Source organism: Monodon monoceros, unplaced genomic scaffold (genome assembly GCF_005190385.1).
Source record: "Monodon monoceros isolate NGI ecotype Baffin Bay Population unplaced genomic scaffold, NGI_Narwhal_1 Super_Scaffold_7, whole genome shotgun sequence".
Taxonomy (NCBI): Eukaryota; Metazoa; Chordata; class Mammalia; order Artiodactyla; family Monodontidae; genus Monodon; species Monodon monoceros.
Genome location: NW_021703784.1, coordinates 55,289,414 through 55,298,454, shown reverse-complemented (window position 1 = coordinate 55,298,454; position 9,041 = coordinate 55,289,414). Strand labels below are relative to the sequence as shown.

The following is a 9,041-nucleotide window of genomic DNA, read 5'->3' as shown; positions in this document are numbered from 1 at the left end:
CCTGGCCTTGGCCTCTGGGCTTCACCCTCACTCCCACAGGGGAAGGAGAGGAAGCTACCTGCTGTTTCTGCTGAGGTCAGGGACTTGAGAGGAGCACACCAGAGTCCTGCATGATGACAGGAGGCTTACCAAGTGAGCCAGAGAAGACCCTAACCAGGATGGAGAGGCCAGGTCTGGCCACTCTCTGCATCCACTTCCCCACCTAGAAAACACGGGGCTCAACCCTCCCACATGATCTCCAGTGCCTCTCCTCATGATGATGCCCAAAGCGCCTGGATTTTAAAATTCAGGCAAATTCTGCATTTGACTCAATAAGTCTTTGTGTTTAGTTTACTATAAAACATAATGCTAAAAATTACTTCCAAGTAAAACAAACAGTCCAGGAAGATGCATCGGACGGTTTCAGGGTAACCCCTGTTCCCACATAGCTCTTTCCAGCCCCGTTTGGAAAGCGTGGCTCTAACATTCTAGGGCCACTGAACAGATTGGTGAACTATGGAATCAACACGCAGCGTTTCAAGTACGTCCCCACTGCCCCCCCCCAACTAGACTATAAACTTCATGAGGGGGTGTATGGTGTGCCTGGCACTACTTGATGCTCACAATTCTATGAGATAAATGCTCTTTTCCCTTTTTTTTTTTTTTTTAATAAATGAGCAAACTGATAGTTGGAGAAAATAAGTAGTTTGCCCAAATCCGTTGCCTCCTCTGGACTTTGGCCTCTGATTCCTCCTCCTCCAGCCCTCCCCAAAGGGAAGCTAATATGTGGTAGAGCCAGAGTGTGGCCCTTGATTCACTCTTCACTCATTAACTGTTTGTGGAATATGCCATGCATGCATGGTTCTAGGAACTTACAAATCATGGTCAATAGGACAAACGGAGCTGTCATTTCAGTGAGGGATCTCACTGGGAGAAGAGGAGCTTACCTGTCAGGCTCTTTGGACAACATAGTTATGTATTCCTAGTAGAATTAAAATTAATAAAAATGTAAAAGTAGTAATGTTGAGGAGACCTCTATAAATATAAAAAGTCTAATTTCAGGCAGTAAGTGTTATGAAGGAAATAAAAGTGATGGAACAAAGAGTGATGGGGGCAAGTGCACTTAGAAAGAGGCTCTTCAAGGAGACACCTCTGGGCAGAGACCTGCAGGGGAGGACTCAGCGATTTGCGGTGTGCGGGGAGAGCCAGGGGAAGAGCCACCCAGGCAGAGGGGGCGGTAAGGACAGAAGCTGGGCCTTCCTGAAGCACAGGAGCAAGGAAGGACAGGGTGCCTGGGTTTGGGTGAACAGGGAAGGAGTGGTGCAGACCGTGCAGGCTTGTGGCTAGGGCTGAGGAGTTTGGGGAGCCGGTGGAGGACTTAGGAAATGAGTAACAGTACCTGCTTTACATTTTTAGAGGTCACTGGCTTTTGGATGGAGATGTTTTGGAGCGAGACAGGAGCAGAGGCGGGGCATCCTGTTATTGGAGTAGGTCAGAGAGAACGGATGGTGGTTGGACTAAGGTGATGGCAGCAGAAATGAAGAGAAGTAAAGGGGTGGGACTTCCCTGGTGGTCCAGTGGTTAGGATTCCACACTTCCACTGCGGGAGGCCCAGGTTCGATCCCTGGTCGGGGAACTAAGATCCCACAAGCCATGTAGCATGGCCAAAAAAAAAAAAAGAGAAGTAAAGGGGTTCATCTTTATTTGGAGGTAGAGCCGACAGCACGTGCTGAGGGACGGACTGTAGACAGTGGAGGATCCAGGATTACCCTGAGTTTTGGGGCAGGTCTGTTTGTTCCACCCTCCATGTAGCCCACCTCCCCACACATTTCTCCAAGGGTTGAGAAGACTGGAGACCTCTTCTTTCCTGTCTTAACTTATTTGCAATACATCCTCACCTGAAAACCAGAGTGATTTTTCTAAAAGGCAAATAGATTCTATTACTGAGGCTCATAGGAGATAATCATCTCCAGCTATGTCTCAACTTGGGCCAGTCACATGCCTGCAATTTACCACTTACAATAATTTTTTATCAAGGAGAGAGGGAGGGAGGGAGAGAGAAGGAAAGGGAAGGGAAGGCAAGAGAGAAAGTATTGATATTATTCCTGCTTTATAGATGAGAAAACGAAGACACTGGGAGGGAAAGTGCCTAAGCCAAAGACAGAAAAATAAAAGAGCTGCAGCTCGCTCCTAAAGCCTCTGCTTGGCTGGTCAGGTAGTTGACTGTCAGACTGAAGTGTGAGTGAGTGGGTGGGTGGGTGGATGGGTTTTCAGCTCCCTGTTCAGCAAAAGATGTGAGGCTGGACTAGTACACACCTTTGAGATCTTAAAGGTGAATAAACTAAGGAGCTTCCCTACCTCTGCCCCAACCAGAGATCTGGGTGTCATCCTTGACTTTTCCTTTGCCCCCCTCATTCCATATCAATCCAGTTCCCTGCTTCTACCTCTAAGTGTCTTCCAGTAAGCTGGAGAGGTAGGTAGGAGCCAGACCATGCTGAGCCTGGAGGGTCGTGTTAAGGAATTTAGTCTTTATCCAAAGATCAATAAAGAAGCTTTGAAAGATTTTAAACAGAGTGGTGACATGTTCAGACATAAGTTTTGAGAAGATGGCTCTGGCCATTGTATGAAATATGGACTGGACATGGGCCTGAGGGGATGTGGAGGGGGAGACCAATTAGGAGGCAGTGTCAGCAGTTTAGGGAGGGATGATAACTACATTCCAGGAAGAAGATACTCTACAGCTGCAAAGCCAGGGAGGAAGGAAAGGCCATGACACTTTGGAAGGATTCAGATGGATCTGTGGCCAAAGCACAGAGAGGGGAGGGGAGGAGCTGGAAAGGAGGATGAGGGCCGTATCCTGAGGAAGAACGCTCACAGATGGGTCAGCTCCCCAGTATGGCAGGGGCTGTTTTACATTTGTCTAACAAGTGTAAACAAATCTAACAAATCTCCAGTTTGTCTAACAAGATTTCTTTATGGTGGGCTTACTGGTATTTAACTACTTGGACAATTTAAGGTTCTTATTTGTAATCAACAGAAACCAATTCTGGCTGACTTAATCATACAAAGAACATATTGGCAAGATAGTCATGTAGCTACTACTGCTGAACGATGGATACCACAACTCATACCCCCACTACTGCCAGAACCAAACCTAGCCCTATTGCTGCCCCAGAAACAAGATATGGCCACTGTCACCTCTGTCACCAGAATGGATTCTTTGCTGGCCCTACATCTTTCAGTCAAAGTCCCCTATGCATCTGATTGGCTGAGCCTAGTCATGTGCCCTTGCACTAGGTCATGTGATCCTACCTGTGCTGCAAGGACACTGAGAATCTGTGTGGTTGGCATTTGTGATTCCATACTGCAAGGCAGGCTTTAACTTACTCCAAGACTCAAAGGGTGGAGGATTCCCCAAACATGAGTAAGGAGTTTAAAGGCTGAGTAGCAAAAAAAAAAAAAAAGACAAATATACCCTTTACTGTGAAATGCAGTAGAAGGGAACTTCCTCAACTTAATAAAGAGAAACTATAAAAAGACTACAGCTGACATGACACTTAAAGTTAAAGTACTGAATGATTTCCCTGTAAGATCAGGAATAAGGCCAGGCTTTCAGTCCTCACCACTTATTTTATTTATTTATTTTAATAAATTTATTTATTTGTTTGTTTTGTTTTTTGGCTGTGTTGGGTCATTGTTGCTGTGCGCGGGCTTTCTCTAGTTGCAGTGAGCGGGGGCTACTCTTCACTGAGGTGCGTGGGCTTCTCATCGCGGTGGCTTCTCTTGTTGCAGACATGGGCTCTAGGCACGCAGGCTTCAGTAGTTGTGGCACGTGGGCTCAGTAGTTGTGGCTTGCGGGCTCTTGAGTGCAGGCTCAGTAGCTGTGGCACACGGGCTTAGTTGCTCCATGGCATGTGGGATCTTCCCAGACCAGGGATCGAACCTGTGTCCCCTGCAATGGCAGGTGGATTCTTAACAACTGCGCCACCAGGGAAGCCCCACCACTTATATTTAATTTGATACAAATTGCAATAAGAAATAAAAAGAAATAAAAGGCACAAAGATTGGAAAGAAATAAGTGGAGCTGTCTATATTTGCAGATGACATGATTGTTAACACAGAAAATACTAAGGAATGTACAAACAACTACTAGAATTAATAAATGAAGTCAATATATAAAAATCAGTTGTGTTTCCATATGTAATACTAGCAGGAAAGAACTGAAAATGAAATTAAAAATTCTGTTTACAAGAGCATCAAAAAACATAAAATCCTTAGGAATAAATTTAACAAAAGACATGCATGACCTTTGCTTTACACACTGAAAATTACAAAACATTGAGAGAAATCAAAGGAGATCTAAATAAATGAAGACATATACCAAATTCATGGTTTAGAAGTCTCAGTATTAGCCTGTTATTTTCCAAAAAAATCCATCTATAGGGCTTCCCTGGTAGCTCAGTGGTTAAGAATCCGCCTGCCAATGCAGCGGACATGGGTTCGAGCCCTGGTCTGGGAAGATCCCACATGCCACGGAGCAACTAAGCCCGTGTGCCACAACTACAGAGCCTGCTCTCTAGAGCCCACGAGCCACAACTACTGAAGCTCGCGTGCCTAGAGCCCGGGCTCCGCAACAAGAGAAGCCACCACAGTGAGAAGCCTGCACACAGCAACAAAGACCTAACGCAGCCAAAAATAAATTAACTAAGTAATTTTTAAATATCAATCTGTAAATTCAATACAATCCCAATCAAAATCCCAATAAGCTTTTTCTTTAGTAGACCTTTATATGAGAAATTTATGTGGAAAAAGCTAAATAAATCTTGGGGTAAAAAAGAGACAGGGCTTCCCTGGTGGCGCAGTGGTTGAGAGTCCGCCTGCTGATGCAGGGGACGTGGGTTTGTGCCCCGGTCCGGGAAGATCCCACATGCCGTGGAGCAGCTAGGCCCGTGAGCCATGGCCACTGAGCCTGCGCGTCCGGAGCTGTGCTCCGCAACGGGAGAGGCCACAACAGTGAGAGGCCCACGTACCACACAAAAAAAAAAAGTACAGTGAGGTATCACCTCACACTAGTTAGAATGGGCATCATCAGAAAATCTACAAACAACAAATGCTGGAGAGGGTGTGGAGAAAACGGAACCCTCCTGCATTGTTGGTGGGAATGTAAATTGATACCGCCCCTATGGAGAACCATATGGAGGTTCCTTAAAAAACTAAAAATAGAATTACCATATGATCCAGCAATCCCACTACTGGACATATACCCAGAGAAAACCATAATTCAAAAAGACACACGCACCCCAATGTTCATTGCAGCACTATTTACAATAGCCAGGTCATGGAAGCAACCTAAATGCCCATCAACAGATGAATGGATAAAGAAGATGTGGTACATATATACAATGGAATATTACTCAGCCATAAAAAGGAACGAAACTGGGTCATTTTTTGAGATGTGGATGAATCTAGAGACTGTCATACAGAGTGAAGTAAGTCAGAAAGAGAAAAACAAATATCATATTAACGCATATATGTGGAACCTAGAAAAATGGTACAGATGAACTGGTTTGCAGGGCAAAAATTGAGACACAGATGTAGAGAACAATCGTATGGACAGCAAGGGGGGATAGTGGGGGTGGGGGTGGGGGTGTGATGAATTGGGCGATTGGGATTGACATATATACACTGATGTGTATAAAATGGTTGACTAATAAGAACCTGCTGTATAAAAAATAAATAAAAATAAAATTCAAATAACAAAAAGAAAGAAAGAAAGAAAGAAAACAGGAAAGAGTTCTGGGACATGAAAAATATGATTGCCGAAATAAAAAATATGATTTGAAAGTCTAGAAACTAGTGCCAGAAAGTAAGGAAGTGCTTAAATATATAGGATGGGGGTGTGTCAAAGGGACATAGATGCCAACCTGAAAGAGCTCTCAATAGCCAAAGCTGGGACAATTTTAGTAACAAAATATTGGAGTATTAGAGTATAACCCAAAGCATAACATACATATACAGGAGTCCATGCTGATCTAAATAAGTGATTGAATAAATAAATACATGGGGAGAAGGGACAAATCTTACTTGCAGAAGAATTCCAAATATCATATGTAGATACTCTCCCCTCCAGATGGAGCTTAATTGGCTCTCCGCCCGTAAATGTGTGCTGGACTTAGTGACTCACTGCTGAAGAAGAAAGTATGGAAAGGGAAAAAATAGTAATTTCACACTGGACAAATCTGACAAACTGCTTTAATCAAGTGATCAAGGGTACCATCACCAGCTGCTGTCATGTAATGAGAGGGGCACCTCACCTTTGTGATATTCTCCCCCAAGAACCTCATCCTTGTCTAATCATGAGAAAAAAATCCAAATTGAGGGACATTCTACAAAATATCTGACAAATACTCTTCACCACTTTCAAAAGAAAAAAGACAAAAACAAGGAAAGACTGAGAAACTGCCCCAGAGGAGACTCAGGAGACAGGATAACTAAATACAATGTAGTATGCTGGATTGGGTCGGGAACAGAAAAAGGATAGTAGTGGAAAAACTGTTGAAATTCTAATAAGAGCTAATAAAAATTTTGGGAAACAAGGGCAAAAATAAACAAAGGGAACTACATCAAACTAAAAAGTTTTTGCACAGTGAAGGAAACTATCAACAAAGCCAAAAGTCAGCCTGCAAATGAGAGAAGACACCTGCAAATGACGTACTCAGTAAGGGGTTAATATCCAAAATACACAAAGAATGCATAGAACTCAACATCAAAAAAAAAAAAACCCCAATTGAGAAATGAGTGAGGATCTGAACAGATATTTTTCCAAAGAAGACACACAGATGGCCAACAGGCAGACACATGAAAGGATGCTCAACATCACTGATCATCAGGGAAATGCAAACCAAAACCACGAGATATCACCTCACACCTGTCAGAATGGCTATTACCAAAAGACACAAATAACAAGTTTTGGTGAGGATGTGGAGAAAAGGGAATCTTCTGTGCACTGTTGGTAGGAATGTAAACTGGTGCAGCCACTGTGGAAAACAGTATGGAGACTACCCCCAAAATTAAAAATAGAATTACCGTATAATCCAGCAATTCCACTCCTGCGTATTTATCCAAAGAAAATGACACTACTACTTTGAAAAGATATACACACCCCTATGTTCATTGCAGCTTTATTTACAATAACCAAGATATGGCAGCAATCCAAGCGTCCATCAGTAGATGAATGGATAAAGAAGATGTCATACACATACACGCGCACACACACACACACACACACACACAAAATGGAATATCACTCAGCCATAAAAATGAATGAAATCTTGCAATCTGGGACAACATGGATGGACCTAGAGGGTATTATGCTAAGTGAAATAAGTCAGACAGACAAAGAGAATTACTGTATGATTTCACTTGTATGCAGAATCTGAAAACTAAAACAAATGAACAAACTAAACAGAAACAGAGTCATAGATACTGAGAACAAACACGTTGTTGCCAGAGGGGATGGGCGAAGAGAAACAGGTGAGGGAGACTAAGGGGTACAAACTTCCAGTTACAAGATAAATGAGTCAAGGGTATGAAATGTATGGCGTTGTGAATATAGTGAAGAATTTTGTAATGTCTTTGTATGGTGCCAGACAATAACTAGACTTACCGTGCTGATCATTTCAAAATGTACAGAAATGCTGAATCACTATGTTGTGTAATAGGAACTAACATAGTGTTGTAGGCCAATTATACTTCAAGAACAAACAAACAAACTCATAGAAAAAGAGATCAGATTTGTGGTTACCACAGGCGGAGGGTTGAGGGAGGGAGAATTAGATGAAGGTAGTCAAAAGGTACAAACCTTCAGTTATAAGATAAATGAGTACTAGGGACATGATGTACAACACAATAAATATAGTTAACACTGCTGCATGTTTTATATGAAAGTTAAGAGAGTAAATCCTAAGAATTCTTATCACAAGGAAAAAAATTTTTTTCCACTTCTTTAATTTTGTATCTGTATGAGATGATGGGTGTTCACTAAACTCATTGCAGTAATCATTTCATGATGTATATAAGTCAAATCATTATGCTGAGCACCTTAAACTTATGCAATGCTGCATGTCAATTATATTTCAATAAAACTGGAAGGAAAACAATTTTTTAAAGCAAAGGATAATACCACGGTCATAAGTTTTATATTTCTATTTTACTAAGGATAATTTTGTCTTTTGTCAGGTTTCTTCCAACTATTAAGTACATTGTATCCTAGATTATTCAAGAACAAAAGATGCTGCTTTTCCCTCCACCTGGAAATCTTGGAATGTTCTTGTTTTTAATCATTATTTGAGACTTTTCATTCTGTGTAAATTAATCCAATGACAAATTTGTGGTATCAGAAGCTTGATTTGCAATTGGAATTGTATTTTATATCAGTTAATGAAAATAAATTAATTTTTATATATTCTTTATTTTTTTAATTAATTAATTTATTTATTTTTGGCTGCATTGGGCCTTCGTTGCTGCGCATGGGCTTTCTGTAGTTGTGGCGAGTGGGAGCTACTCTTTGTTGCAGTGCCCAGGCTTCTTATTGCGGTGGCTTTTCTTGTTGCGGAGCATGGGCTCTAGGCACGTGGGCTTCAGTAGTTGTGGCTCGCAGACTCTAGAGCACAGGCTTAGTAGTTGTGGCACGTGGACTTAGTTGCTCCGCGGCATGTGGGATCTTCCCGGACCAGGGCTAGAACCCGTGTTCCCTGCATTGGCAGGCAGATTCTTAACCACTGTGCCACCAGGGAAGTCCCTTGATATATTCTTTAAAAAACTAAAGTCTCTTCAAGCCCTGGTCCAGGAGGATCCCACGTGTCACGGAGCAACTAAGCCCGCGCACCACAACTACTGAGCCTGTGCTCTAGAGTCCGCGAGCCACAACTACTGAAGCCCACAAGCCACATCTACTGAAGCCCACGCGACTACAGCCTGTGCACCTAGAGCCCGTGCTCCACAACAGAAGCCACCGCAATGAGAAGGCTGCGCACCACAACGAAGAGTAGCCCCCACTCGCC

General features: G+C 42.8%; 1 non-coding gene across 1 annotated transcript; it reads left to right on the top strand.

Moving 5' to 3' along the window:
* The first annotated feature begins 1,542 nt into the window (after positions 1 to 1,542).
* TRNAG-UCC lies at positions 1,543 to 1,615 on the top strand. Its single transcript has one exon. It is a non-coding gene; the product is annotated as a tRNA-Gly (tRNA).
* The last annotated feature ends 7,426 nt before the right edge of the window (positions 1,616 to 9,041 follow it).